Here is an 11952-nt window from a genome sequence, read left to right on the forward strand (position 1 = left end):
TGAGGGGTCCCGACCTCCAATTTGAGAACCCCTGAAGTAAGCCATTGTGAAACATCAAAGAACAAAGACTTTGCATTCTTGTACCTCCCCATCCCCACCCCCATGAAGAGGAGACCTGCATATGAACTCATGCCATGAGTTTGAACTCTGGGAGCATAGGGGTCAACTAAAAAATTAGTGGGTGCTTAGCACTCACCAGCAGCCACCTTCCCCCTCCTGCCCACTGGTGGCTCCACCGATCAACACTTCCCCCTCCCTCCCAGCGCCTCCCGCCCACCACGATCAGCTGTTCCATGGTGTGCAGGAGAAGCTCGGGAGGGAGAGGGCGGAGCGGGGAAGGGGCACGGTCGGGGGAGGGGCAGAACTGGGCAGGAAGGGACGGGGGTGAGGGCTTGGGGCGGGAAGAGGCAGGGTGGGGGTGGGACTTGGGGAAAGGGGTCAGGTGGAGGTGGGGCCTGGGGTTTAGTGGGGAGTTGAGCACCCCGCGGGCCTGGAAGAAGCCTGTGCCTTTGTCTGGGAGGAAGGGAATAAAAATCCCTGACAAGAAGAAACTGGATCTCTATGCTGCTTGGACTTTGGGAGGGCAAGATTTCTAAGCATAAGGAAGGGATCCCCTTCTGCTTTGCCTGGGTTAGCCATAGCAAACAGAGCTTGCATATTACAGCAGCTTCTATTATCTTTTGGAGCCAAAGACAATAACTCATTTGTGTGTGTATGTTAATTGTTTTATCTTTGCAAATAGCTATAATTTTTTTGTCTTATTTAACAATTCTTTAGTCAGTTTATTATAAGATTGCCTGCAAGTGTTGTCTTTAGTATAAGATCTACAGTGCAACTGACCTGTGGTAAGTAGGCTGACCATCCGTCCCCGTTTTGGCCAGGACAGTCCTTTTTTTAACCCCTGTCCTGGCCATCCCGACTTTTTTTGGCAAAAATGGGCATTTGTCCCATTTGCTCTTGCCAACTTGATCAGTTGGGAGGAGCAAAGAAGACAAATGCCCACTTTTATCAAAAAAGTGGGGTGCGGAGGAATGTGTGGGGAATGAGCAGTAATGTCAGCCCCACAGAGCAGGGGAGGCAGTGCTCGGGTGGGGAGCAGGCAAGGCATGGGTAAGCAGTGACGCCAACCTTAGCCTTGCACGGGCAGGGTCAGGCAGGCCTTGGGCAAGCAGCTTAGCCAGCCCTGCGCAGAGGGCAAGACTCGGACAAGCGGCTAGGTCCAACCCCACATGGGGAGGGTGGAAGGGCTCAGGTTAGTCCCACGCAGTGTCACATTTTCCCTTTGGGAAATATGGTCACCCTCGGGGTAAATGACTGGTCTTTTGGGATTGGGAGTAACCTGAATATTGTGATTTTTGGAGTAAGGGACCATCTATCAGAAAGGCAAGCTAAGGGGACTGTCTGTGACTCCACAGTTAGGCTGCTGTAGTGCCTGAAGAGTTTACATTTAATACTTGGTTGGTGAAGTCTAAGTATAGAACTCACAACCAGTTTGGGGTGCGCGCCCTGCTTCTTGACAGTCTGCCCTGAGGATGGCACTCATGCTCTTGAGCCAGTCCAGAAAGCTTGACATAATGACTTGGAGGGACTCAAATAGCAGGGCCTAGAGGGCTCCTTAGTGTCCTTAAGATACAAGGTAATTAACTAGGCTGTTGCCACACAGACAATGGTTGCACTTAAAACTCATATTAACTCTCTTTCCACTTAACTAGGTTGAAAGTTAGATTAAAGATACCTTGCCTACATTTTTAAAGAAGAATGGGGCAAATCAATGTGAGGCACTTCCAAAAAAAAAAAAAAAAAGAAAACGAAAAAACTGCCTGAGGATGGAATAGTTTATGAATATATTCTCTCCTCCCTATAGAGGAGATAACCTCTTTTCTTGCAGCCCCAAACCTCTTTTAGCCAGCACCATAGTGTGCTTGTCTAGGGCAGCCTGTGTGTGTTGCTTCTTTCTCTGTATGTTCCCAGGTGTGCTTCTCCTTCTCCCCCACAAACTTAGCCAAAACAATACCCAGTGAAGCCCTCCACCCAGTTAGCTCAAATCCTGTGTGGACTTGCATATGCCTTTGTTTTAAGTGGGGACTGCCATAAAGGAGATTAACGGTTTCTATTTTAAATGAAAGACGGCGGTTCCACCCACCAGCATCAATAATGTTTTTCCCAACTCACAACACTATATAGTTTATTTTTCTTTCATCTGCACAATGGTAAATTATCTGGGTCCTAATTTTCAGGGTGCTGAGCACCTGCAGCTCTCATTAACTTTAATTGATGTTCAGCATCTCTGAAAACCAGCCACCTAATGCCTACATAGTCTGCAATTTTTATTTTAGTGCTCAGTAACACTGCAGTAAAGAGACAGTAGCAAATGAACAGGCACAAGAAGGGCCAAGGCTAGAAGAACATGGTAAATAAGTAGATTATAACTGTCAGGTTTACCTCAGGGGTGTTTATGTATTAAAATGTCAGCCTCCAATTAACTCTCCTCTCACCTCCACAGCTGATAGAGGTGTAGCGATTTCTGACTTCTTAGTCCAACGGTCCCCAAACTTCTGAGGGTCGTGCCCCCAGCCTTGCTCCTGTTCGCGTCCTGCAGCCCACCCCCCCCCTCCCCAGGAGTTGGTGCTGCAGGGATGGTGCACTGGGGCGGGGGGCAGACAGGGTAAGGGGGATGAGGCTTTGGGTGGGTCTGGGGCCAGGGGCCAAGGCTGGGGACGGGAGTGGGGCCTGGAGCAGAGCCGTGCCGAGGCTGGGGACAGAGCCAGGACCCGGGGACAAGGCTTGGGGCATGACTGGAGCAGAGCTGGGGGTGGGGAGGCGCTCCCTCCCCACCCCCATGGGGGCTGGCCTGGGTCCCGCCATGCCTCCCCCTGGATGTTTCTCCATGCCCCTCTGAGGGGCACACCCCACACTTTGGGGACCCCTGTCTTAGTCCCACATCTATCATGTCAGAGTGCTTTGATCTTCTCTTCCCCTGGCACAACTCTTATCTTAAAAATTATAATAATTCTTTATTTTTTGTGGCTCATTCTGATGCCATTCCTAATTTAAGAACTGAAACTGTGAATGCAGTAAGTAATATCAGATTGTAAAGTAATAATAGGGCACTTTCAAATCCTTTTACACCAAGAAAAAATCAGTATATCTTTAATTTACCAATTCTGACAAGAAATGGTTGGCCTTCATTATAACCTGCAACAAAAATCTATAGCTATTTTTCTTTCCCTTCTACGGCTTCTTCTTTTAGAGAGGGTAGGAGTGGCAGTTATGATGTTGTTTACTATGTTGGTGCTGAAACTTTACACAGACCAAGGTGGGTTTTGTGATACTTAACTATTTAGAAATCACTTTGAAATCTTCCAAGAAAATACTCTGTGTAGCACTGACCCAGCTTCCATCTTTACTGAGGCTGTCCAACTTCCGCTGAAGTCAATCGAAAGTGTAAATTATCACAATTGCCATGAACTCAGAACATGAGATCAGAAGTTGCAGTTCTGCTGTGATGCATTTTGGGACATCTTCAGTGACGTTGGCATGGCCAGGTCTTTCTGTGCATTGCCACTTGCTAATAAATTATACCAGTTGGCATCCATTCTGAAAACTGGCCAAGCCATAATTGGCCTAGCAAATCTGAACATGTGACAACTGAATAATAAACATTAAAAATGAATTCAAAATAGTTTATTTGCTATTTCATTTATTCCTGAATATCAGTTAGGAATAGGAGTTGCACACTTCAGCTGTGTACAGTTTGTGTTCAAGCATTTGTACTTATTTGGAGACCAGCAAAAATTAATTTAAATTCAAATGTTTATGGTTGAGGAAACACCCAAAGGGCAGTTTCACAACCAAATTCCTGTGATGCTCATAAAAACAGGTGTTGAATTCCAAAAGCTCAGATAAGGATTTTTAATCAAGAAACTGTCTTGGATAAAAATCGTGTTTATTTATACATATATAATAGCCTTTAGAACCATTAAACAGGAATGTCTTTACATAGGCCCCAATCCTCCTCTCAGAGAAGTAAATGGCAAAGCTCTTCTTGACTTTAATTGGAGTATGATCATGTACCCAATTAACTTTTTTTTTTAACATCCAGTATGCTCACATCTTTGTTATTGTAGGGCTGGTCATCAGGGCTGGGAATATGGATTAATTTAATCTTTTCACTTATATTCATGTAAGTACAACCCTGAAATACAGGATTGTACTAAGTATGTGGGACAGAACTAGTGGTATGTTCGAACTGTGTGTCAAAGGTATGCTTCCAAGCTCATTCCACCTGAGATGGTGCTCTCAATGTATAGTACAGATGTTCAGAATATGATCATGCAGTCTTTGCTGGATTCTTTGGCCTGGACTCCCTTTCAGTCACGTTCATATATACCCCTAGGCTCTAAGGAGATCCTTGGTGGGGCTCAGATGCCACGCAGGGCTGCTTAGGCTTGTGTGATGAATTGGGGCTATATCTGTGCAATTTATAAATTCTGAATGATACTGTGAAGATATATTATGAAAAACTGCTGTATTTTGAGTGCCTATATGTTTATAGATCCAGGGCCTGAAACATGTACACCCCAGACAGATGCAAAGGGAAATAAGGTTAATGATAGTGCTTAGACTTCGCAAAGGTTATACAAAAAAAGCAGCTGCATCCTTATAAAAATAGTTTAGCTGTTTCTTCTGGAGGAGCAATGGAAAGTTACCAGGAGGAAAACAAAACAGGCCAGATGACCAGGAGTGGCTAAAAATAAACACATAGGAGCCAGACAAGAAGAGGGAGTGTGTGGGGAAAGAGAGAGCAAGATCACAGAATCTGGGTAAGAGGGATCCAGAAGAGAGAGACCATCCAACATGTAGTAGCCTCAGGGCATCCCTGTCCACTTTTGTGAGACCAGATGTCCCTAAGGATTTTGGATAACCCAAGGGACTTGGACCCCTGCTCCAGGGGTGTAGCTAAAATTGTGCAAGTGATGTAGTTGCACCCAGGGTTCATGGCTATGGAGGCCCTACCAGACAGTGCAGCATTCCAGTGTAGTGGGGTTGTTACACCACTCATTCAAATTGGACCTGGCTGGAAGTTCTCAGGGCAGTGCGTGAGGGACTGGGGGGCAAGTTGTAGGTGGACTATCGGGTGAATGGGGAGTGTTTGGGGAACTGTGAGGTGAGGCGTTGGGGGTGCGTGGGACACAGTGGGGTGGTAGGTTGAGGATAAGCAAAAGTTTAGATTTTGGAATCAGGAAGGGGGCCCCTAACTTATTCTTGCATTAATTAGAGCCCTAGGGCCTTGTTACACCACTGCCCTGCCCAGAGAATGTGCTGGAGTGATGAGGAAACTGAGGCAGAGACATTGCATTTAGTGCTTATCTTGTATGAACTGTACTCTCCTGTGCTTTACATGATTAAATATAAAAGAGCATAAAGGTATTAGACTGTACAAAGTGTGTATGTGTGTGAGAGAGAGTTTTTTCACAACTGCTGTATGCTCCTGAGAAAGTTAAACTATGAATGGAAGCTCCACACCTTTTGGGTGGAGTCCTGTGAAAGGGGTTTGTTTAACTGGGGTATCTATAGGGAGGGAGTGCTGGACTTAAGGCAGGTGGATTAAGGAGCCCCATTTCTGAAAAGAGAGAGCAGACTGAGAGACTGTGCCCAGGAAAGGTGATAGAGAAGACCAGTGGAGGAACCAGTGCAGCAGCCTGCTGAGGCTTCAGAAACTTCATAGGAGATGTAGAGCACTCAGGGGATGCAAAGCACAGACTCTTGCATTCCCCTCACAGCAGGTGAAGTGCATGAGCAGGAGGGAATGCTCACTAGGATCTTTGACACCTTGGTATCTTTTTGACTGTGGTAGTGATGGGGAATAAATGTTGGTACCCATTAAAAATAATCCCCCAAGCCCACCCTCGTGTGATGCCAAAATGAGCTGTCACTCAAAGTAAATTGTATAGATTGATTATGTTTACCTCCTTTCTTTGATAAGTAATAAACTAGTTAACATTGATCAAGTAAAATAATTGATAGCCCCAATTAAAATTAATGGGGAAGTTAATATCTCCCAGAGCTGTTATTCTAGGCTCTCTGCAAACTCAAGCAGATGTGACTGTGTCAGTTACTCAGTTCACATTTTCAGGTTTTCCTAGAGACCACAAAATGAAAACTGAGATTCTAGGGGACCAGAAAGAGTTTGAGAGATGTGCTGGTAGGTTGTACCACTACATATTGCCTAGATTGATCCCTGATTCCAACTATCAGGCACTGGGAACAGAATTTTTGTGCAACTTCTTGCTTTAAAAAAAAAAAAAATTCAAATTGAGCCCAAACCTAGAAGCATTCAGATAATAGACTTCAAACATGTCTTTTCAGTGGGGCTGTCGATTCATCGCAGTTAACTCATGCTATTAACTCAAAAAAATTAATCGTAACTAAAAAAATTAATCACAATTAATTTCACTTTTAATCGCATTGTTAAACATTAGAATACCAGTTGAAATGTATTAAAGTCTTTAAACCATGATTTGAGGACTTCAATAGCTCAGACATAGATTAGGGGGTTATTACAGGACTGGGTGGGTGAGATTCTGTGGCCTGCATTGTGCAGGTCAGACTAGATGATCATGATGGTCCCTTCTGACCTTAAAGTCTATGAGTTTCTAAATATTTGTGGATGTTTTTCTACATTTTCAAATGTATTGATTTCAATTACATCACAGAATACAAAGTATATTATTATTTTAAATACAAATATTTGCACTGTAAAAATTATAAAGAAATGGTATTTTTCAAGTCACCTCATACAAATACTGTAGTCATTCTCTTTTTCGTGAAAGTGCAATTTACAAATGTAGATTTTTTTTTTGTTACATAACTACACTCAAAAAACAAAACAATGTAAAACCTTAGAGCCTACAAGTCCACTCACTCCTACTTCTTGTTCATCCAAAAGCTAAGACAAACAAGTTTGTTTACATTTACAGGACATAATGCTGCCTGCTTCTTATTTACAATGTCACCTGAAAGTGAGAACAGGCATTTGCATGGCACTTTTGTAGCTGGCATTGCAAGGTATTTACGTGCCACATATGCTAAACATGCGTATGCCCCTTCATACTTCGGCCACCATTCCAGAGGACATGCTTCCATGCTGATGGTGCTCTTTAAAAAAAATAAAGCATTAATTAGATTTGTGACTGAACTCCTTCGGGGAGAATTGTATGTCTCCTGCTCTGTTTTACCTGCATTCTGCCATATATTTCATGTTATAGCAGTCTCGGATGATGACCCAGTACATGTTGTTCATTTTAAGAACACTTCAACTGCAGATTTGACAAAATGCAAAGAAGGTACCAATGTGAGATTTCTAAAGATAGCTACAGAATTCGACCCAAAGTTTAAGAATCTGAAGTGCCTTCCAAAATCTGAGAGGGATGAGGTGTGGAGCATGCTTTCAGAAGTCTTAAAAGAGACTTCAGAACTGGAAACTACAGAACCTGAACCACCAAAAAAGAAAATCAACCTTCTGCTGATGCCATCTGATTCAGATGATGAAAATGAACATGAGTCAGTCTGCACTGCTTTGGATCGCTATCTAGCAGAACCCATCATTGGTATGGAAGCATGTCCTCCGGAAGGGTGGTTGAAGCATGAAGGGACATATGAATCTGTAGTGCATCTGGCATGTAAATATCTTGTGACGCTGGCTACAACAGTGCCATGCAAACACCTGTTGTCACTTTCAAGTGACATTGTAAACAAGAAGGGACAGCATTATCTCCTGAAAATGTAAACAAAACTTGTTTGTCTGAGCACTTGGCTGAACAAGCAGTAGGACTGAGTGGACTTGTAGGCTCTAAAGTTTTACATTGTTTATGTTTGAGTGCAATTAGTTTTTGTACATAATTCTACATTTGTAAGTTCAACTTTCATGATAAAGAGATTGCACTACATTATTTGTATTAGGTGAATTGAAAAATACTATTTCTTTTGTTTTTTACTGTGCAAAGGGAAGCTGCAAGAGCAGTCACCACCACTCTCTAGTTGCGCAGGTACATCGTTTCAGGCAGCTGGCAGAGAGGTAAATCACCACAGGGCTTGGGACACCCCAGCCAGTGGCCCCTACCCTGAGCTGGGATCAGCTGCTAATCCTGGCTGGGCTGGAGACAAAAGAGGACAGGACTTCCTCTTCCCCTGCAAGGAGTGGCTGGAGCTGTGTCAGACCTACCCCCAGAAACCTCCCCCAGCTGCAGGAAGCTCAGCATCCTCTGCTGTGCGGGAGGAGGGGTCACTGTACAGGGAGCTGCTCCCCCATCCGCCCAACCCCCATGCATCCAGACCTCCCATACCCAGACACCCCTCCAAGTCTCACCCCATACACCCAGAGCCCCCTAGCCCTGTATACACAAACCCCACCCCATTGAACCTCAACCCCTGCACCCAGATCACCCCCCACTGAGCTTCCTGCATTCAACCCCCCCCACTCTGATGATTCCCAACCCCCTGCACTCCGAGCCCCCAAATGCAGACCCCCATGCCACTGACCCCCCATTAGCTGCACCCAGGCCCCCACCCCACCCCACCCAGCCCCACTCCCCCAGCACCCAGACCCCCCTGTTGAGACCTCCACACTCAGAGCCCTCTGCTGAGCCCCAACCACTTTTCACCTGGAAGCCCCTGCAGAGTCCCATTGCCCCCCTCCCACAAGCCTCTGTGCATCCAGATCCCCCCACACCTAGACCCCCTCACTGAGCTGCCTGCACCCAGATTGTCCCACACAGAATCCTCTGACCCCACACCTGGATCCCCCCACACTGAGCCCCTCCACACTTGGATCCTGCCTGGTTGAGTCTGCCTGCCCCACACCTAGTGTGTTATACTTATAAGCAGCACACGGGATCTTTATAAGGAAGAAGGCAGCTCGCCACATTTATTGAGAATACAACAGTTAGCATATGCTTTTCAATCTCACACACACACACACACCATGCACACAGTCCTGCCAGTTGATGTTTATGGTTACCAGCCCAGAATCTGGATCAATCTAGTGGCCAGCCAGACTGGTCACGGGGGAGCAGGGCTCTGTCAGTCAGGATCCGATGCTCCTGGATTGTAGCAAGACGAACCCAAAGTCTCATGGTCAAGCACCCTGTTCTTATAGTCTTTTTTCTCTGTTGAAGTCTATGGATTTTGCTGTGTCAGTGTGTGACTGGTTACATCTTAATTGGTGTATCATTTGATGTAAACATTCCAATGCACCTCCAAAAGGGTTATCCTGTCCTGGTTCTGATTTAATCAATTGTCTTTAGGGGTACCAGCCTTCACCTCAGGGTCGTCAATTTGCCCTTCCTTCATTATGGATACGCGTTGATGATTTTCTGATGTCATTAAGTCTCTTTACTCCTTTTTCCTTGACCATCTGGCTATAACAATGGCCTTCAAACCTTATCTTTTCCTGATGCATACATTCCTCATTCACACAGTCTTTTTACAGAGACCTTTGAGAATACAAACAGTGTCAGTTTATTTTGAATCTTCTAAACATAGGGTATGTCTACACTACGGAATAAGGTCGAATTTATAGAAGTCGGTTTTTTAGAAATCGGTTTTATATATTCGAGTGTGTGTGTCCCCACAGAAAATGCTCTAAGTGCATTAAGTGCATTAACTCGGCGGAGTGCTTCCACAGTACCGAGGCTAGAGTCGACTTCCGGAGCGTTGCACTGTGGGTAGCTATCCCACAGTTCCCACAGTCTCTGCTGCCCATTGGAATTCTGGGTTGAGATCCCAATGCCTGATGGGGCTAAAACATTGTCGCGGGTGGTTCTGCGTACGTATCGTCAGGCCCCCCTTCCCTCCCTCCCTCCGTGAAAGCAAGGGCAGACAATCGTTTCGCGCCTTTTTTCCTGAGTTACCTGTGCAGACGCCATACCACGGCAAGCATGGAGCCCGCTCAGGTAACCGTCACCGTATGTCTCCTGGGTGCTGGCAGACACGGTACGGCATTGCTACATAGTAGCAGCAACCCCTTGCCTTGTGGCAGCAGATGGTACAGTACGACTGCTAGCCGTCATCGTCATGTCCGAGGTGCTCCTGGCCACGTCGGCTGGGAGCGCCTGGACAGACATGGGCGCAGGGACTAAATTTGGAGTGACTTGACCAGGTCATTCTCTTTAGTCCTGCAGTCAGTCCTATTGAACCGTCTTATGGTGAGCAGGCAGGCGATACGGATTGCTAGCAGTCGTACTGTACCATCTTCTGCCGGGCAGGCAAGAGATGAGGATGGCTAGCAGTCGTACTGTACCATCTTCTGCCGAGCAGCCATGAGATGTGGATGGCATGCAGTCCTTCTGCACCGTCTGCTGCCAGCCAAAGATGTAAAAGATAGATGGAGTGGATCAAAACAAGAAATAGACCAGATTTGTTTTGTACTCATTTGCCTCCTCCCCTGTCTAAGGGACTCATTCTTCTAGGTCACACTGCAGTCACTCACAGAGAAGGTGCAGCGAGGTAAATCTAGCCATGTATCAATCAGAGGCCAGGCTAACCTTCTTGTTCCAATAAGAACAATAACTTAAGTGCACTATTTCTTATTGGAACCCTCTGTGAAGTCCTGCCTGAAATACTCCTTGATGTAAAGACACCCCTTTTGTTGATTTTAGCTCCCTGAAGCCAACCCTGTAAGCCGCGTCCTCAGTCGCCCCTCCCTGCGTCAGAGCAACGGCAAACAATCGTGCATCTGAGAGTACTGTCCAGAGCAGTCACGATGGAGCACTCTGATGGGGCTAAAACATTGTCGCGGGTGGTTCTGGGTACGTATCGTCAGGCCCCCGTTCCCTCCCTCCCTCCGTGAAAGCAAGGGCAGACAATCGTTTCGCACCTTTTTTCCTGAGTTACCTGTGCAGACGCCATACCACGGCAAGCATGGAGCCCGCTCAGGTAACCGTCACCGTATGTCTCCTGGGTGCTGGCAGACGCGGTACGGCTTTGCTACACAGTAGCAGCAACCCATTGCCTTCTGGCAGCAGATGGTGCAGTATGACTGGTAGTTGTCCTCGTCGTATCCGAGGTGCTCCTGGCTACGTCGGCTGGGAGCGCCTGGGCAGACATGGGCGCAGGGACTAAATCTGGAGTGACTTGACCAGGTCGTTCTCTTTAGTCCTGCAGTCAGTCCTATTGAATCGTCTTATGGTGAGCAGGCAGGCGATACGGATTGCTAGCAGTCGTACTGTACCATCTTCTGCCGGGCAGGCAAGAGATGTGGATGGCTAGCAGTCGTATTGTACCATCTTCTGCCGAGCAGCCATGAGATGTGGATGGCATGCAGTCCTTCTGCACCGTCTGCTGCCAGCCAAAGATGTAAAAGATAGATGGAGTGGATCAAAACAAGAAATAGACCAGATTTGTTTTGTACTCATTTGCCTCCTCCCCTGTCTAGGGGACTCATTCCTCTAGGTCACACTGCAGTTACTCACAGAGAAGGTGCAGCGAGGTAAATCTAGCCATGTATCAATCAGAGGCCAGGCTAACCTCCTTGTTCCAATAAGAACAATAACTTAAGTGCACCATTTCTTATTGGAACCCTCCGTGAAGTCCTGCCTGAAATACTCCTTGATGTAAAGACACCCCCTTTGTTGATTTTAGCTCCCTGAAGCCAACCCTGTAAGCCGTGTCGTCAGAAGCCCCTCCCTCCGTCAGAGCAACGGCAGACAATCGTTCCGCGCCTTTTTTCTGTGCGGACGCCATACCAAGGCAAGCATGGAGGCCGCTCAGCTCACTTTGGCAATTAGGAGCACATTAAACACCACACGCATTATCCAACAGTATATGCAGCACCAGAACCTGGCAAAGCGATACCGGGCGAGGAGGCGACGTCAGCGAGGTCACGTGAGTGATCAGGACATGGACATAGATTTCTCTGAAAGCATGGGCCCTGCCAATGCATGCATCATGGTG

This window comes from Eretmochelys imbricata, chromosome 3 (genome assembly GCF_965152235.1).
Source record: "Eretmochelys imbricata isolate rEreImb1 chromosome 3, rEreImb1.hap1, whole genome shotgun sequence".
Lineage (NCBI taxonomy): Eukaryota > Metazoa > Chordata > Testudines > Cheloniidae > Eretmochelys > Eretmochelys imbricata.